Below are 19204 nucleotides of genomic sequence, written 5' to 3' on the forward strand. Positions count from 1 at the left end.
GACATGCCAAAAAGGGAACAGAAAATTATTTTTGTGCAACAAATTAACAGAATTTATTCAGTAAATGATTGAACAAAAATACTTCATAACAGGCATTAGGAAGCAAACTGCTTTCAATCCTTGTTCCTTGAATCTGCTGGGACACTGGTGATACTATCTTTGGCTCTCCAATATCTCCTCTTTTCTGGTTCCTCCACCTACAGATCGAGATCCAAGATCCTTTACCCACCCTCAGGTCAGCCTCTGTGCAGTTTAGCACATCATTAGTCCCTGCCTACATACAAGCTGGCTATCTGACACATTGTCTGTATGTGGCCGGGTCATACCGAATCACAGGCACACTGGCACCATTTTCTTGCCATCCACATGAACCCCAAAGCTTTTATTTGACATTAAAACAACTGTGGAAAGTACATGCTTTTTTTTCTCAAACTGTTTAACCCTTTAACTCCCTCATAGCAGCAAACAGTATTATCAAGTGCCATCACAATTCAGAACTTTTCTATAAGTAATACAGGCAACATATTAATCAGAACACTGCACCAGAAGCATTGTGTACAATTTTGGTCTCCTTGCTCCAGGAGGGATATTATTGCCTTAGAGGGATTGCAATGAAGTTTCACCAGACTTCATCCAGACTTCATGGTGGGACTGTCTTACGAAGAGAGATTGAGGAAACAGGGCCTGAATTCTCCAGAGTTTAGAATAATGTGAGGTAATCTCATTAAAACCTACAAGATACTTAGCGAGATAGAAGGGGTAGATGCAGGTAAGAAGTTTCCATTGGTTGGGGAGTCTAGAAACATGGGAAACAACAGCAAAGTAAGGGGGGACCAAGATGAGGAGAAATATCTTTACACAGATGATAGTGAATCTTTTTCATTTTCTACCCCAGGGGGCTGTGGAAGCTTAGAAGTTGAGTATGTTCAAAACAGAGATTGATAGATTTCTGATTAACAATAACATTAAGAGTTATGGGGGTTGTGGGAGGAAATGCCATTGCAGAGTCTGCTCAGCCATGATTATGTTAAATGGTGGATCAGACTTGATGGGCTAAAAGGCCTCCTTCTGTTCCTAACATCTTCATACATGACTTAAGCAGTGTATTTATAGTTTCCTGCAGCCAACGTGACTCAGCAGCAACTTTAAATTGATTTTACACAAAAACAAGTGAATGCAAACATTCATGTAGACAGTAGGACTAGGGGGCACAGCCTCAAGATAGAGGGGGGGCGGTTCAGAACGGAGTTGAGGAGGAACTTCTTCACTCAAAGGGTGGTGAATCTCTGGAATTCTCTGCCCGTTGAAGTGGTGGAGGCTGCCTCGCTAAATATTTTTAAGAAGCGGGTTGATGGGTTTTTGATAAGAGAGGGGATTAAGGGTTATGGGGAGAGGGCGGGAAAGTGGAACTGAGCCACGACAGATCAGCCATGATCTTATTGAATGGCGGGGCAGGCTTGAAGGGCCAGATGGCCTACTCCTGCTCCTATTTCTTATGTTCTTATGTTCTTATGTTCTTAATATATTTACCGCTCACCACGTGTGGCGGATTGATGCTTATCACCAGATGAGAGATTTTATTCAGATGAACATTAGTGCACTGTGGCAGCCTATTGGACCAAGGATGCAGAATAGGTTCAGTCTGGAATAAACTGTGGGTGCCTGAAAAGCAAGTGAAAAATCCTGCAGAAAAGAATCAATCCTTTATATTTAAAAATCTGTATTCTATCTTCATCAAGATACGTGATAATGAGGCCTCCATTGTAAGAAGTGAAAACATGTTGATGCTGTGTAATGATTCTTGCTACTAAACATGTTTTGTGACAGAGCCAAATCACAGTATGGTGCACTATTGAACAAAGAACAAAAAAGTTACAGCACAGGAACAGGCCCTTCGGCCCTCCAAGTCTGCACCAACCATGCTGCCCAACTGAACTAAACCCCCCTATCCTTCCAGGGACCATATCCCTCTATTCCCATCCTATTCATGTATTTGTCCAGATGCCCCTTAAAAGTCACTATTGTATCCGCTTCCACTACTTCCCTTGGCAGTGAGTTCCAGGGATCCACTACCTTCTGTGTAAAAATATGTGCCTTTGTACATTTTTTTTAAACCTTGCCCCTCGCACCTTATACCTATGCCCCTCATAATTGACTCTTCCACCCGGAAAAAGCTACTGATTATCCTCTATCCATGCCCCTCATAATCTTGTAGACTTCTATCAGGTTGTCCCTCAATCTCCATTGTTTCAGTGAGAACAAATCAAGTTTCTCCAATCTCTCCTCATAGCTATCGCTCTCCATACCAGGCAACATCCTGGTAAATCTTTTCTGTACCCTTTCCAAAGCCTGCACATCCTTCTGGTGATGTGGCGATGAGAATTGAACACTATATTCCAAATGTGGTCTAACTAAGGTTCTTTAAAGCTGCTACATGACTTGCCAGTTTTTAAACTTGATGCCCCAGTCGATGAAGGCAAGCATGCCATATGCTTTGACTACCTTCTCCACCTGCGTTGCCACTTTCAGTGACCTGTGCACCTGTACACCAGATCCCTCTGCCTATCAATACTCTTAAGCGTTCTGCCATTTACTGTATAATTCCCATTTGTATTAGACCTTCCAAAATGCATTATTTCACTATTGCTCACTGTTATGCCTGTCCCTCAATCTCAGTTTGTTTCTGAAAGATAGTTACAAAATTCAACACATTCGTTGCATACATTTTGTATAAAGAGGGGAATACGATCACCAGATCACCATGAATTTGGCAAGTATCAAAATTCAATTGCACAACACTGATGTAGAGAATATCAATTTATTGAGTTGCATCCATCAGTGCACCATATATGTACTTGGTTTCGAAACTGCGCAATAATAACATTTTTTTAAACAAAAAATAGTGTCTTCCCTAATATAGTTAGTTTCTTTCCTGATAAAGTTTCATACAGGCAATTGCCATTCACACAACTCAGAAATCATTCAGTTCTAGCTGTTACATTTGAGCTCAATTCTGCCGAATCCAACACTGGTTATTTGTTGAGTACGCTACTCGGTACCTCAGCTGACCCCAGTAAACAGCAGGGGAGTGATCTTCATCTGATACCTCAACAAACTCGAGCTAGCAGTGTTGGCTCCGTTCTCTGTCCACAGATGTTGTCAGATGTGCTGAGATTTTCCAGCATTTCCAGCAAGTGTTTCAGATTTCAGCATCCGCAATATTTTGCTTTTACCTTAGAGTTTATTGATAACCTTTTAAAATGGATGTGGGATAACTACTCTGATTATACAAAATGGAGTTGTGAATTCCAGGATTGTGAGAAGGTGATTGGTATGAGAGCATGAGTGGAAACTTGTAAATGGTGATGTTCTCATGCATTGAAGCTATCAGGTGCACTTATAACAATTTTGAATCTCCTTCCTGTGTGTTCCGCTTTGAGATTCAGAGTGGGATTGACTTAATTCTGCTGTCCCTGATCAGGATTGGCACAAACCCTGGATAATTTGCAGGCATGTGATGTGATAAAGCACAATGCCAGACACGTGCATTGTCCATGCTCAGTTCTCCCTCAGTGTACCAGAACAGGCGCTGGAATGTGGTGGCTTGGGGATTTTCACAGTATGTTCATTGCAATGTTAATGTAAACCTACTTGCAACACAAATAGTGGTTAGCACTACTGCCTCACAGTGCCAGCGACCCAGGTTCAATTCCTGGCTTGAGTCACTGTCTGAGTGGAGTTTGCACATTCTCTCTGTATCTACGCGGGTTTCTCTGGGTGCTCCGGTTTCCTCCCACAGTCTGAAAAATGTGCTGGTTAGGTGCATTGGCCATGCTAAATTGTCCCTCAGTGTAGAGTGTGATGACTGAGGGATTGTCACAGAAACTTCATTGCAGTGTTAATGTAAGCCTACCTGTGACCCTAAAAAAAACTTAAACTTAAAAAAAACTTTTAAACTTAAACTTTTAAACACCAAATCCTGTTCGAGACATTGCATCTCCAAATCCTGTTCGAGACGTTGCATTGTGTGCTTGTCACGCAGCGCCATCTAAAGTCGTGACCAAGTGGCCGGGGGATGGTCCTCCGAAAGTTTGCCACTTCCTGCTTCGCTTCACTTCGTGCGGTTGCCGCTGGTGGGCGGTGTGAACGTGAGAGTAGAAATTAGCAGCCTAAACGCTGTCATTGTGTTCAATGAAATGCTAGCTGGTAACCGCAATCAAATACCGAGTGTACTTCCCCGTGAGGAGGGCCAATAAAACAATTTGTGTGTTGTTCTGAGTGGATCTCAAGTGAACAGCGCGTTAAGCAGAGGGAGCGAGCCTCAGGTTTCTCAGGACGGTTCTAGCTCAGGTAGGTTGTATCTTAAAGTGTGTGAGAGACGTATGGAATCGGGCTGGGCCACACATGCATTTTCACAAACTTGCAACAAAGCGCAGAAGTGTTTAAAAAGTGCATTCATATCATGAATTAGTTTGTGTCTGTAAGTCTGTTAGAAAATAGCTATGATTAATTTAGACAAATGTAATTAACTTTTGTCACTTCCTTGCTCAAATTGTCAAGTAATGAAATCGATTTCATCTGCTACTTAGTCTCGGTTCGACTGGATTTTGTTAAATGACTGCCTCACTGTTTATTTTTACCTTCCCTCCAGAAAGTTTTATCAACTTGCTTTACTTTGGGGACAGCTTTAGACATGATAGGTGGCCAGGAAGTGTCTGTATATATTTCACAATCAGTTCTTGTTTTGCAGTGTGAGTAATTAGCAAGCCAGGTACCATTTTTTGCTTTCTAAATGGATGTATCAAAAGAAAATAAGGTCACAGGAGCTTTGAAGAGTCCTTACCCCTTAAGTTTTCTTCCAAGGCGTGATTGTGAATATCAGTTGTGTGGTAATGTCATTACTTACTTGATCAAGTTTACTGTGCCAAATTTAAGTCAAGTTCTTTGCCCATCTGCTCAAGTATGTATTTACCCTAATGACCAGTGAACACCAAAGATCAAATCCATCCACAAATTTCTCAAGTTAAAAGTAAAACATAGCAGGTGCTGGGTGTTGGACACAAAACCAGCAACGGTGGGGGCAGACAGCAGTTCAGAGGATCATTTTGCTTTGTCCACCTTCCACAATGTTTGGGTGTCTACCCTTCAGAAGTTTAGTAAATCAAGTAGGCAGATCCTTATTCTCATAGAAATGAGAGGCTTACAAGACTGTGTGTGTGTGTGTGATCAATGCCCCTTTTTGCTACATTAGCTTTTAAAGTGCAGTGTATTTGTTTAAATAGAGCAAGTGATATATTTAGGTTCCAACACACACTGATTACTGTAGCCAAGCTTATTGCTGAGCTGAACTGTTACACATGGTTGCTGAACCATAACTGGCATTGTCAATGTGTAAATGTGTTAATTCAGTTGTTGAGCACATACTGCTGCTGATGTCAATCGTTTTGATATTCTAAGGGGAACTTGATGCAGAGGTATTTGAAACGATTCTGGACTTTGGTGACTCCGAAAGCAGAAGTTGAAATTAAACCATCCCTTTCAAAGAATCAGTCTCTCAAATATTACATTTCTAATTTGAAAGTAGTTGTCAAGAGTTGTTGAACCCCATTCTGTATAAAACAGCAGCTGGGAGGCATATTCCAGCTGTAAATCTAATTCAATGTTTTTGCGAGGAAATGCTTCTTTGTATAGAAGGCATAAAACAATGTGGGTCACTGCTGCTACACATCTGTAACTCATTTCTGGATGACTTTTGAAAAAAATCGTCCCCACTATTTTTTGTCCACAAGAGACAGTTTTGCGTGTGTCTGTATGTATGGATTGTGTGTGTGTATATATACTCATAAAAATTGAGAAGATTGTTCAGAAAATGTAAGAACATAAGAAATAGGAGCAGGAGTAGGCCATCTAGCCCTTCGAGCCTGCCACGCCATTCAATAAGATCATGGCTGATCTGAAGTGGATCAGTTCCACTTTCCTGCTTTCTCCCCATAACCCCTAATTCCTTTGTCTATCAGAAATCTTTCTACCTGTGACTTAAATATATTCAACGAGGTAGCCTCCACCACTTCAATGGGCAGAGAATTCCAGAGATTCACCACCCTTTGAGTGAAGAAGTTCCTTCTCAACTCCATTCTAAACTGCACCCTCCCCCTTATTTTGAGGCTGTGCCCTCTAGTTTTGTTTTCCTTTCTAAGCAGAAAGGATCTCTCTACCTGTACCTTACTAGCCCCTTCATTATCTTGTAAGCTTCTATAAGATCCCCCTCTCAGCCTTCTAACCTCTAACGAGTACAGGCCCAGTCTATTCAATCTCTCCTCATAAGCTAACCCCCTCATCTCTGGTATCAGCCTGGTGAACCTTCTCTGTACTCCCTCCAAGGCCAACGTATCCTTTTGCAAATAAAGGGACCAAAACTGCGCACAGTACTTCAGCTGCGGCCTCACCAGTACCCTGTACAGTTGCAGCAAGACCTCCCTGCTTTTATATTCTATCCCCCTCGCTATCAAGGCCAACATTCCATTTGCCTTCTTGATCACCTGCTGCAGCTGTACAATTGCAATAACACCTCCCTATTTTTAAAACTCAATCCCTTTGCAATAAAGATAAAAAAAACTGCTAGCCTTCTTAACTACTTGCCAGTATTTTGTGATTAGCTCAGTTAGCTGGACATCTGGTTTGTGATGCTAAGTGACACCAACAGTGTGGGGTCAATTCCAATATCAGCTGAAGCTACCCATGAAGGCCCTGTCTTCTCAACCTTGTCCCTTGCCTGAAATGTGGTGACCCTCAGATTAAATCACCACTAGTCTGCTTTCCCTCAAAAAAGAAAGAACAGGCTAGAGTCCTTGGGGACTATGGTGATTTCCTCCTCTTCATTTTCAGTTAAGAAACAAAAAATATATATCTAGATGAGGTGTGAATGGCTGGATAACAGCCATCCAAATACCAAGTTTGTTTTTGTTTCATGGGACATAGCTGTTGCTGGCAAGACCAGCATCTTTATTGTTTTTGGGAAGGTGGAAGTGAGCCATCATCTTGAACTGTTGCAATCCATATGGTTCAGATACACCCACATCATTTTGGGGAGGAAGTTCCAGGACTTTGATCCAGCAACAGTGAAGGAACAGTGATATAGTTCAAGTTGGGATGGTTTGTGATTTGGAGGGGAACTTACAGGTTGTGGTGTTCCCGTACATCTGCTGCCCTTGTAGAGATCATGGGTTAGGAAGATGCTGTCGAAGGGACCATTGTGAGTTCCTGCTGTACATCCTGTGAAGGAATAACGGAGAAAGAAATTGAACCAGCAGGAAAAAATCTCAATATAAAATGGATATGAGCTAAGGTTACGAGCTAAAATTGTTGAACTCAGTGTTGAGTCCAGAATACCAAGTCAAATGATGAGGCACTGTTCCTCAAGCTTGTCTTGCAGTGAAACAGGCCAAGGACAGAGTGATGTAGGAGACATGTGGAGAATTGAAATGACAGCAACTTTTTGCTTGTGGTCTGAATGAGGATGTACCACAAAGCAATCACCCTGCCTTTGTTTCATCTCCCTATTGCAGTGGAGACCATATTATGAGTAGTGAATACAGTACACTAAATTGGTTAATAAGAACATAAGAAATAGGAGCAGGAGTAGGCCATCTAGCCCTTCGAGCCTGCCCCGCCATTCAATAAGATCATGGCTGATCTGTTGTGGCTCAGTTCCACTTTCCCGCCCTCTCCCCATAACCCTTAATCCCCTCTCTTATCAAGAACCCATCAACCCGCTTCTTAAAAATATTTAGCGAGGCAGCCTCCACCACTTCAACGGGCAGAGAATTCCAGAGATTCACCACCCTTTGAGTGAAGAAGTTCCTCCTCAACTCCGTTCTAAACCGCCTCCCCTTTATCTTGAGGCTGTGCCCCCTAGTCCTACTGTCTTTTTTGAGCGGGAAGAGTCTCTCCACCTCTATCCTATCCATCCCATTCATCATCTTATACGTCTCAATGAGATCTCCCCTCATTCTTCTAAACTCTAACGAGTACAAGCCTAGTTTATTCAGCCTCTCCTCATAGCTCAATCCCCTCAACTCCGGTATCAGCCTAGTAAACCTCCTCTGCACTCCCTCCAGGGCCAAAATATCCTTGCGCAGGTGCGGCGCCCAAAACTGCACACAGTACTCCAGCTGCGGCCTCACCAATGCCCTATACAGCTGCAGCAAGACCTCCCTACTTTTATATTCAATCCCCCTCGCTATGAAGGCCAGCATCCCATTCGCCTTCCTGACCACCTGCTGCACCTGCAAGCTGGGTTTTTGCGACTCATGCACAAGGACCCCGAGGTCCCTCTGCACCGTCGCCTGCTGCAGTTTTTCGCCACGTAAGTAATAGTCCTTCCTACCATTCTTCCTACCAAAGTGGACCACCTCACACTTGCCAACATTAAATTCCATTTGCCATTTCCTGGCCCATTTGCCCAGCCTATCTAGATCCTTCTGCAGACTCTCCACACCCTCCGCACAATTTGCCTTTCCCCCAATCTTGGTGTCATCAGCAAATTTCGACACCCTGCACTCGGTTCCCTCCTCCAGATCATCTATATAAATGGTAAATAGCTGAGGCCCCAGCACCGACCCCTGGGGCACCCCACTAGTCACCAACCGCCAATCCGAATAGCACCCATTGACCCCCACTCTCTGCCTCCTATTTGACAACCAATCCTCTATCCACGCTAACACCCTACCCCCAACTCCATGTCCCCTGACCTTCTGCAATACATATAAAGCGCTGTTTCACTTGGAGGGAGCATTAGGGTCCTTGGATTGTGCAAAAAACAAGTGTTGCATCTCCTGTACCTGAAAGATCTGCATTGCAAGGATGACTATATTTCATATTGATGTTTGCATTTTCATGAAGTTTTTACAGCATAAAGGTGGCCCTTCCTCCCATTATGTCCATGCTGGCCATCAAGTATTTATCTATTCTAATCCCATTTTCTAGCATCTAATGTCTAGCCTTGCGTGCCATGGCATTTCAAGTCATCACCTAAATGTTTCTTGAATATTGTGACAATTGCTGCCCTCCACCAACATTTCAGGCAGTGAGTTCCAAATTTCCACCACCCTCTCAGTCAAAGAGTTTTTCCTCAAATCCGCTCAATCTCCTGCCCCGACTTTAAATCTTTGCCCCCTAGTTATTGACCTCTCTACCAAGGGGAAAGGTTCTTTCCTATCTACCCTATCTAGGTCCTTCATAATTTTGTACACCTCAATCCGGTCCCCCCTCAGCCTTCTCTGCTCCAAGCAAAATAACCCCAGCCTAATAAGCCTCTCTTCATAGCTGAAACGCTCCAGCCCAGGCGACATCCGGGTGAATCTCTTCTACGCCCTCTCCAATGTGATCACACCTTCTCTCTCTCTCTCTCTCTCTCTCTTTCCCCCCCCTTACAGTGTAGCGATCAGAGCTGCGCACACATTCTAGCTGTGGCCTAACAAGTGTTTTATACAGCTCTATTGTAACTTCTCTCTTCTTATTTGCTATAGTACATATTTTCTTTTCCTTTCATTGATTACTGTTAAACATTTTTTTGATCGAAACACTGAAAGTCATCAAACGTGCAGTTATTAAGTATGGATCAAGCTGGAAGAGGATGCAAGAAGACTATTAGAATGTTGGCCTTCATCTCAGGGTGACTGGAATGCAAAAGGAAGGAAGTTCTGCTTTTAGTTATATGAAGGCTTGGTGAGACTTATTCCAACTGGAGCGTTGCATTTTTTTCCGGGCACTGTGTCTCAACGTTGATTCACCAAAATGGTCATCAGCCTAGAAGGCTTAAATTGAGGATAGATTGCATATCTTGATTTGTATTCCCTTGAGTTAAAAGAGTAAGGAGGTGATCTAATTGAGGCCTTTCATTGATTAAAAAGATTCAATAAGGCACATGTATCTTAGAATCATAGAGCCCCTACAGTGCAGAAGGAGGCCATTTGGCCAATCGAGTCTGCACTGACCACAATCCCACCCAGGCCCTATGCCCATCAGCCCACATATTTACCTTACTAATCCCCTGGACACTAAGGGGCAATTTTGCATGGCCAACCAACCATACTTGCTCATTTTTGGACTGTGGGAAGAAACCGGAGCACCCGGAGGAAACTCTGGTGGGTGAATCCAGAACAAGAGGAAGCAATCTTATAATTAGGGCTGGCCATTAAATTGTGAAGTTGGGAAACACTGTTGCACGTAGTACTGGAAATATGGAAATTTCCTCTTTTTTTAAAAGACTGCAGGTTCTAGGTCAGTGTAATTTTTCTTTTAAATTGAGATCTACTGTTTATTTTTAGGGAGGGACATTAAGGGATAGGAATCAAAGGTGGATAAATGAAGTTTTCAGACAGTTTAGCTATGATATTGAATGCAGGAATGAGTTCTAGGGCAGAATGGCCTATTCCTGTTCCTATATGTTCCACTTTTGAAAACTGTTTGAAAAGGTAGCCTGTATAATCACAGTGACAGGTTACAAGCTAAGGGTACAATTTTGTTTTTTAAAAAGTATTTAGATAGTTACATAAGTATGATGGGTATGGAGGGAAATGGGTCAAATGCGGGCAATTGGCATTAGCTTAGGGGTTTGAAAAAAAAGAGTGGCATGGGCAAATTGGGCCGAAGGGTTTGTTTCCATGCTGTAATTCTCTTATGACTCTATAATGTTTCAAGATATTTGTGGTCAGCACAGTTAAAGCAAACTGCTCGATCAGAATCATATATTAAAGGATCCCATCCCTCCTTTTGGATAAAAGTGCTTTCTTAAGAAATTACTAACATTTCCTTGGTTGCAAAATAAACACCACCTTCTGCAATTTTTATGCTTCAATTTGCACGAGATAGAAGAAATGAACAACCTGTAAGAGGTATGGTAGAGGCGCCACGCATTTGTAAGTGGTGTTTGAGTACAAATTACTGTTCGTTTATGTGGAAAAATCATACAATGCTGTATCATGGTTTGCCACCTTTTGCTAAGTTATTCCAAGATTGATGTCTCCATAATTATCATAGTCACCAACATTCATATTTGTAGTAGGCAGTTTGCATTTGGACCCCTGACTGCAACAATTGAAGCACTGTTTTTCCACTTCTGACTAATTTCTCTTCAGCGATTTGCCCCTTGAATTCAGGAGTAACCATTCAGCCTGAAGCTCTGAGAAACAATTGGCCAGTATCAATCTTCCATTCGCTCCTGTGTGATGTATCACAAAGTTACTGATGGTTCACCTGTCCTTATTGGCGCAACTTTAAAATGTCAAATGTGTCAACTCTGCATTAGTTGTATGACCATTTGTCTGCAAGATCACTGTTGGCACTCTCCAGTTGAGAAATGTGTTTTTCAAAGTGTTCATACTGCTGTCAAAATGTCCACTAAAATTACTCTGATTCAGCGCTATGATTACTTTTCAGCTGAGACAGTAGGAAATGAACTTGTTGCAGGGGGAAAAGGCATAAGGGGGAAGGTTGAAGCGAGGGTGGTAGGTTAGAGAAAAGGAGCAATGAAAGCAGGAAATTGGTGAGAGACAGACACTGCCAACATAATACAGAGGATACCGGACAGCATTTGACTTAGAGTGCTGCTTTAATATTCGTTGTGTACTAGGAAGGAAGAGACTTGGGCAAATGCAATTAATTAGCTAATGATATTTGTTAGCATTATATTTTGTGGGGATATTACAGGTGTTTGTCATTTAATTGAAATTATTTATTCCTTCCAAATTTGTTTTGATGATTAAACCCAAATTCTTTTGAAGGCATGTGTAAAGAACAGTACAGCACAGGAAACAGGCCCTTCGGCCCTCCAAACCTGTGCCGCTCATTAGTCCAACTAGACCATTTGTTTGTATCCCTCTATTCCCAGTCTGCTCATGTGACTATCCAGGTAAGTCTTAAACGATCCCAGCGAGTCTGCCTCCACCACCCTCCTTGGCAGTGCATTCCAGCCCCCACCACCTTCTGTGTAAAAAAAAAAAACCCTCTGACATCTGAGTTAAACCTCGCCCCTCCCACCTTGAGCCTGTGACCTGGGAAAAAGCTTCACACTGTTCACCCTATCTATACCCTTCATAATTTTGTACACCTCTATTAGGTCTCCCCTCGTTCTCCGTCTTTCCAGGGAGAACAACCCCAGTTTACCCAATCTCTCCTCATAGCTAAGACCCTCCATACCAGGCAACATCCAGGTAGACCTCTTCTGCACTCTCTCCAAAGCTTCCACGTCCTTCTGGTAGTGCGGCGACCAGAACTGGACGCAGTACTCCAAATGTGGCCTAACCAATGTTCTATACAGCTGCAACATCAGACTCCAGTTTTTATACTCTATACCCCATCCTATAAAGGCAAGCATGCCAGATGCCGCCTTCACCACCTTCTCCACCTGTGCTCTCACCTTCAAGGATTTGTGGACTTGCACACCTAGGTCCCTCGGTGTTTCTATACTCTTGATAGTTCTGCCATTTATTGTATAGCTCCCCCCTACATTAGTTCTTCCAAAATGCATCACTTTGCATTTATCTGGATTAAATTCCATTTGCCATTTCTCTGCCCAATTTTCCAGCCTAAATATATTCTGCTGTATTGTCCGACAATGTTCATCACTATCAGCAAGTCCAGCCATCTTTGTGTCATCCGCAAACTTATTGATCACACCAGTTACACCTTCTTCCAAATCATTTTATATGTATCACAAATAGCAGAGGTCTCAGTACAGAGCCCTACGGAAGACTACTGGTCACAGACCTCCAGTCAGGAACAGACCCTTCGATTGCTATCCTCTGTCTCCTGTGACTGAGCCAGTTCTCTACCCATCTAGCCACCTCTCCTTGTATCCCATGAGCCTTAACCTTCTTAACCAACCTGCCATGAGGGACTTTGTCAGACGCCTTACTGAAATCCATATAGACGACATCCACGGCCCTTCCTTCGTCAACTGTTTTTGTCGTCACCTCAAAAAGCTCCTCCAAATTTGTAAGGCACAACCTCCCTCTTAAAAAAACCATGCTGCCTGTCACTAATGAGATTGTTTTGTTCTAAATGTGCATACTTCCTATCTCTAAGAATCCTGTCTTTTTTATTTTCTGTTTTATTTTCTTAAATTGAGAAATTTTGCTCACAATTGATTTCCCCTCCTGTCACTTTCTTTGTTTTCTTTTTCTCTTGAACCAAGGTCTGGAGGTCTGCTCATTTGACTGTTTCATTAGCTTTTGGTTAACGTATTAAACAGAACTATAACAATGAAACCTGGTTCTTCAGTCAAGTTTGCCTGTATCATTGCTTCCCCTCCTCGGCAGTGCTCTGACTGAATAACCTTTGGTTTATGTTATTTCCTTTTTATTTTGACATTCTTTGCATTGTGTGATGTGATGTCAGTTGAACTATGTGTCAATATACAGTTTCAAGTATCCTTCTTTTTTTATAAGTTGGTATGGCTTTGAGGGAATCTCTAATGTCTTTCCTCTTGCATATGCATGTGGGTGAGGGACAATCAGTAAGAATGGAACAAATATAGATGTATTATTGAGGAGATATAATGCCTACTATTGCTTCTTGAGGGCCAAGGCCAATTTTTGAACATATTTATTGTCCTTTGAGCTTATTTAGCTTTACTGAGAACATTTGTGTTCTCTCTCAATAATTTTTTTCCACAAATGATTTTTTTTTAATCCATGCTTTATGGTGCATGTAAAACTCCCCTGTAAGGCGCATGCTAATTTCATAAATACAAAAGAGCTGTGAAAACAGTATTTGGTTGCTGATATCAAAGGCACTGACCTAATATTGATCAAAGTCACTTGGTAGTACAGAACTGAGTATTGCTGAGAAAAGAGAGACACTTCCCATGCCTTAACCAATCAGAATTGAACTTTCAGAGTATAGATAGTAATATAAAAGCTATCTGAAGTTTGCTTTCCACTACCCCTTCCTTTAAAAGGAAGTCCTTTAAAAGGCCATTTTCCAGCATATATCATTCACTGGTCTTCTGGGAAGTGTGTCCATTTTGCTCCTTCTAATTTAGGCAGTAGAAAGATTTGGTTGAGAACAGTGAGATGAGGTAGTGACTTACAGGCAGTTCAACCTGTTCACTCAGTTAACGACTTATTCAGTTGTACATCAGGGATGCAACCCTCAGACTTACAGGAGCCAGAATAGTGCGCAATGGTGGCTACTGAAGAATGAATAGCTGGCTGGCTGGGAAATGGTAAATCACTTTTGTTTGGGATGTGGGTGTTGATAACAAGGTAGCATTTATTGCCTATCTCTCTTTTGAGATTTTTGTTTAAAGGCATTGGGGTCCACTGTGGAATATAGTTGGAAATAGGCGGGACCACGTAGGGACAGCAACTTCTCTTTGTATAAAAGCAAAATACTGCGGATGCTGGAATCTTAAACGAAAACAGAAAATGCTGGAAAACCTCAGCAAGTCTGACAGCATCTGTGGGGAGAGAATAAAGCTAATGTTTTGAGTCTGGGTGACTGTTCTGTCTCCAACTCACCCCACATGGACTCCAAATGAAGTTCCACCCCTCATCTTTCGAATTCACGCAGGATTACAGGTATCTCCAGGACATACAACATTCTTCTGACTGCTATTCTCACTGCATCCTGAGATCCACGCTCAATGCCATGTGCTGCTGTATGCACGTCCTTTGATATGTCTCCAGCAGCACCGATTCACTCTTTCTCAAAGCTCTTCTGGCCCCCAGTTTAACTTCCGTTTTGATGGGCGTTCTTGAACCAGTTTGATTTTTAATGGCAATCTGGCAGTTTTTGTGGTTACTTTGTTTCCTGGTGGGAGCCTGCAGTTTACTAAATTCATCCAATTTATGTTTGAGCTTCTGATCTGTGGGTTGCTAGCTTGTAATCTTTACCCCAGCATACTTAAATGGGAACTTGAGCATCAAAAGCAGTAGTTCGGGTGCACTTAAATAGGTCACAGCGGTAGAGGTGTTAGGACAGAAATTGTGCCAGGGTAGAGATCATTCTGAGTTCAAATAAAAGGTCAAGGGAGAGTTCTTTCTTAATATATTCCTCTAAAGATAAATGGTATGCGTGGTGAGGTTATGGGAAGGTAGTGATGAAGCAGCTATGAAAGAGAGAAGGATGTGGTGGGAAATAGGATCAAGGTGATATTCTGATCATAAGTCAGCACACTTCCTTCTTCTGCATTCTTTGTGTGTTGATAACAAGGGCCTTTTCAATTTTCTTTAGTTGAGGAGCAGAATCTTGAGCAGTGACTTGCTCAAGGGCAAGTCCCACACACCTCTACACAGTCTTGATGTATATGTTGGTAGTTTCTCAGCTGCCTATCCCTTTATAACACTGGCTGTAATCGCATTTCAAGAAATCAGCACCCACTATAAGGCAAAGTGGGTCAACATTAGGCCCACAGATATTCCTCAGCTTACATTGTAACTTTTCCTGGTATAACCTAAATGAAGCACTTTTGCTTTGGCCGAGAGTAATGACTGGAAAATTGAAATTGTGGAACTAGAAGACTTTTGGTGTTGTCAATGGCAAAGTGAGATGGGTTCAGGTTGTATTCTAGTTATAAATTGTAAAACCACTGTAATAACAGACAAACTACACCATGAGAGAAGCGGGTACTTGCGTGTGATTAAACACTAAATTTTGCCTTGTTCAGAATAATATTATGGAAATCCTTACTTCATTGCTGTAGCATAATCAAGAGGACATAATTATTTTTTAGATATACTGATGCATTGAAATGTTATTTATTTTGTGAATGCAAAGTCCCTAAACAAAAGAGTTTCTCCCAGTCCACTTATGTTGAGTGCAGATAGGCCACTGCTGAATCTGTGGATTGGACGCTCTCTATGATGAACCTACAAAAATGTTTTGAAGTGTATTGATATTGCTTTTATGGTGAAGGAGAATTGTGATACAAAACTGCTTTGTGAAGTGAGAAAAACATAATGTAAGAAATGGGAACAGGGATAGGCTAAAAAAAAACTCTCAGAAACCTCCTTTTCCATTCAATCAGACCGACTGATGTTGGGTCCTTGTGCACGAATCACAAAAACCCAGTCTGCAGGTGCAGCAGGTGATCAAGAAGGCGAATGGAATATTGGCCTTTATAGCGAGGGGGATAGAATATAAAAGCAGGGAGGTCTTGCTGCAACTGTGCAGGGTTCTGGTGAGGCCGCAGCTGGCGTACTGTGTGCAGTTTTGGTCACCGTACTTGTGGAAGGATATATTGGCCTTGGAGGGAGTGCAGAGAAGGTTCACTAGGCTGATACCAGAGATGAGGGGGTTAGCCTATGAAGAGAGACTGAATAGACTGGGTCTGTACTTGTTAGAGTTTAGAAGGCTGAGCGGGGAATCTTATAGAGATGTATAAGATAATGAAGGGAATAGATAGGGTAGAGGTAGAGCGATTCTTCCCGCTTAGAAAGGATAGCAGGACTAGAGGGCACAGCCTCAAGATAAGGGGGGGGGGGGGGGGAAACAGTTTAGAGCAGAGTTGAGGAGGAACTTGTTCACTCAAAGGGTGGTGAATCTCTGGAATTCTGTGCCGTTGAAGTGTTGGAAGCTACCTCGCTAAATATATTTAAGTCACGAGTAGATAGGTTTCTGATAGACAGGGGAGTTAAGGGTTATGGGGAGAAAGCGGGAAAGTGGAACTGAACCAATTCAGATCAGCCATGATTTTATTGAATGGTGGGGCAGGCTCGAAGGGCTAGATGGCCTGCTTCTGCTCCTATTTCTTATGTTCTTATGATGTTGACTTCATGTTTACTTGCTCACATAACTTGACCTTCAATATAACCAACGATGGAGTATTGTGACACTCAAGAGAATTCCAAAGGCTCTCAACCTTCTAAGTGAAACATATTTTCCTCAGTCCAAAATGGCCGGCCCTCTATTCTGACACTACACCTCCCACCTCCTAGTTTTGGACTATCAAGACAGGGGAAATGAGATTTTTGTGTCATATTCTTTAAAGTTTCGATGAAAGCACCGTTCACGCTCGAAGCTCTCAGAAAGTATAGACCCAATTTACTCAGTCTTTCAAGATGGCATAATGCTTGTTGTAATCAAAATGTTTGTTGCACCCTTTCTAAGGCAAGTGTATCTGTCCTTACTTGTGGAAACCAAAACTATTCACAGTGTTTTAGGAATGGTCTCACCAAAGCCCTGCATGCCAAACATACCACTTGCTTTTCAATTGCTTTTTAACCTGCAAGTTAATTTTGTGATCCTTGTACAAAAGGCAGCCAAATCCATCTGAGCACTAATATTTAATAATTCCTCATCATTCAAAAAAAAAGGTATTTTTCATTCCTATTACCAAAATGAATAATTCATATGTCCCCATGTTATACCCCAGCTTCTTGCCCACTCGCTTATCCAGTCGATATCTCTTTGCAGACCCAGCTCTGTTTCATTGGCAAATTGAGATACACAGATCAAGTATCCTTTCTCCATTGACCTTCAGTGCGAGAAGTCTGTGACCTGAACTGACTCAAACCTCGCTGACCACAGTTGCCCTTTAAGGAGGGAAGTCTCTAATCTGAGCCGATATGAACCTTGCTGATTTCCACCTGCCTTTAAAATGGGAAGTTTAGTTGTTTGTCCATACCATCTCCCTTGCAGTTTTTGTCCACACTGCATGCCTTGTGAATCCTCTCCTCTTAGCAGATTTGTAGATGGCACTGTGGGTGGGAACTTTTTACTGGTATATATTTATTATTCAGTGGTACTTATTTTCTCACCATTTATATTTGCTTTCGATATAGCTTAGTCAGTGCTTCAGCCACCATTACATAAGCAAGCCTGTATGTGACATTAGTCATGGTGCTACCAACCCACTTTTGGTGATGGACATCAAAGTCCTCTACCCAGAGGACATTCTGTGCTCTTTTCATGCTCACTGCTGCTTCCAGTGGTGTTCAACATGGAGAAATACTGATTCATCAGCTGAGGCTGGCAGTAGGTGATAATCAGCAAGATGTTTCCTTGTCCATGTTTGACCCGATGCCATGATGCTTCATGGAGTCAGGAATCAATATTGAGGACTCCTAAGGCAACTTCCTCCTGACCATTGTGCCACCACATCTGGTGGATATGTCCTATCAGCGGTCCATGATATGCCTACGGATGGTGCTTCTGTGGCTAGGGCATTGTCAGATATGATTTAATGAATATGATTATGTCTGACTGTTATTTGACATGTCTATGGGATAATTAACCCAATTTTGCATACGCCCTCTAATAAAGAGGGTTGACAGGGCTGAGTTTGCTTTTGTCACTTCCAGTGCCTCGGTCAAACGTCGTCTACCACAATCATAACTTTTAATCTAATTTCCCAATCTCCCCTGGCTAACTCCTGTTAAATTTATTTAAGTTCAACGTTCCTGTTTTTGTCTTGCATTCACCACACTCTTTGTCGGTGTGAAATGCATCACATTATGACCATTCTTTCTGAGGATCCCTTAACAGAAGATTGCTAATTAAACCACAAGATATAGAAGCAGAATTAGGCAATTTGGCACATCGGGTCTGCTCCACCTTTCAATCACGTCTGATAAATTTCTCGATACCATTCTCCTGTTTTTTTTCCCCATCATACTTGATCCCTTTACAATCATGAACTTATCTATCTCTGTCTTAAATGCACTCAATGAACTGGCCTCAAGCCTTTTGCGGCGAAGAATTCTATAGATTCATCACCCTCCTGAAGAAATTCCTCCTCATCTCAGTTCTAAAGGATCATCTCTTTATTCTGAGGCTATGTCCTCAGGTACTTGTTTCTCCTACTAATGGAAACATCTTCCACATGTCTACTGTATCCAGGCTTTTCAGTATTCTGTAAGTTTCAATGAGATCCCCTCTCTATACTTTGAGTACAGAGTCCTCAGATGCTCTTCGTACATTTGAGTCTTTCTCATTGCGTAAGATAAGATCCGAAATATGCTCATCCCTGATTCGTCCCACAATGACATTAACAATGACCATTCTAGAAAACTGTCTTGAATGTGCTCTATTAGCTTGTCTGCAGGCTACTTTTTGCCACATAGACTGGACTAACCAATGTGAAGAGTTAAGGCCCCCACAACTATTGCATTGCTTTTATTATAAACTCCACATATATTTTGGTTAATATGCTATCAAACAGTATAACTACAGTCAGGGGCCTATGATCTACTACTAAGTG

The 19204-nt window shown here is 42.1% G+C and overlaps 1 protein-coding gene across 1 annotated transcript in view; it reads left to right on the forward strand.

Moving 5' to 3' along the window:
- The first annotated feature begins 4187 nt into the window (after positions 1–4187).
- The window catches only part of arap2 (ArfGAP with RhoGAP domain, ankyrin repeat and PH domain 2), a 338594-nt gene continuing 323577 nt past the window's right edge, over positions 4188–19204 (forward strand). The window contains exon 1 of the mRNA XM_080189086.1: positions 4188–4350. The gene's annotated coding sequence lies outside the window, so the exon portion shown is untranslated. The remainder of the gene's footprint in view (positions 4351–19204) is intronic.

Source organism: Carcharhinus amblyrhynchos, chromosome 1 (assembly GCF_965287045.1).
Source record: "Carcharhinus amblyrhynchos chromosome 1, sCarAmb.v2.hapA, whole genome shotgun sequence".
In the NCBI taxonomy this organism is placed as follows: Eukaryota; Metazoa; Chordata; class Chondrichthyes; order Carcharhiniformes; family Carcharhinidae; genus Carcharhinus; species Carcharhinus amblyrhynchos.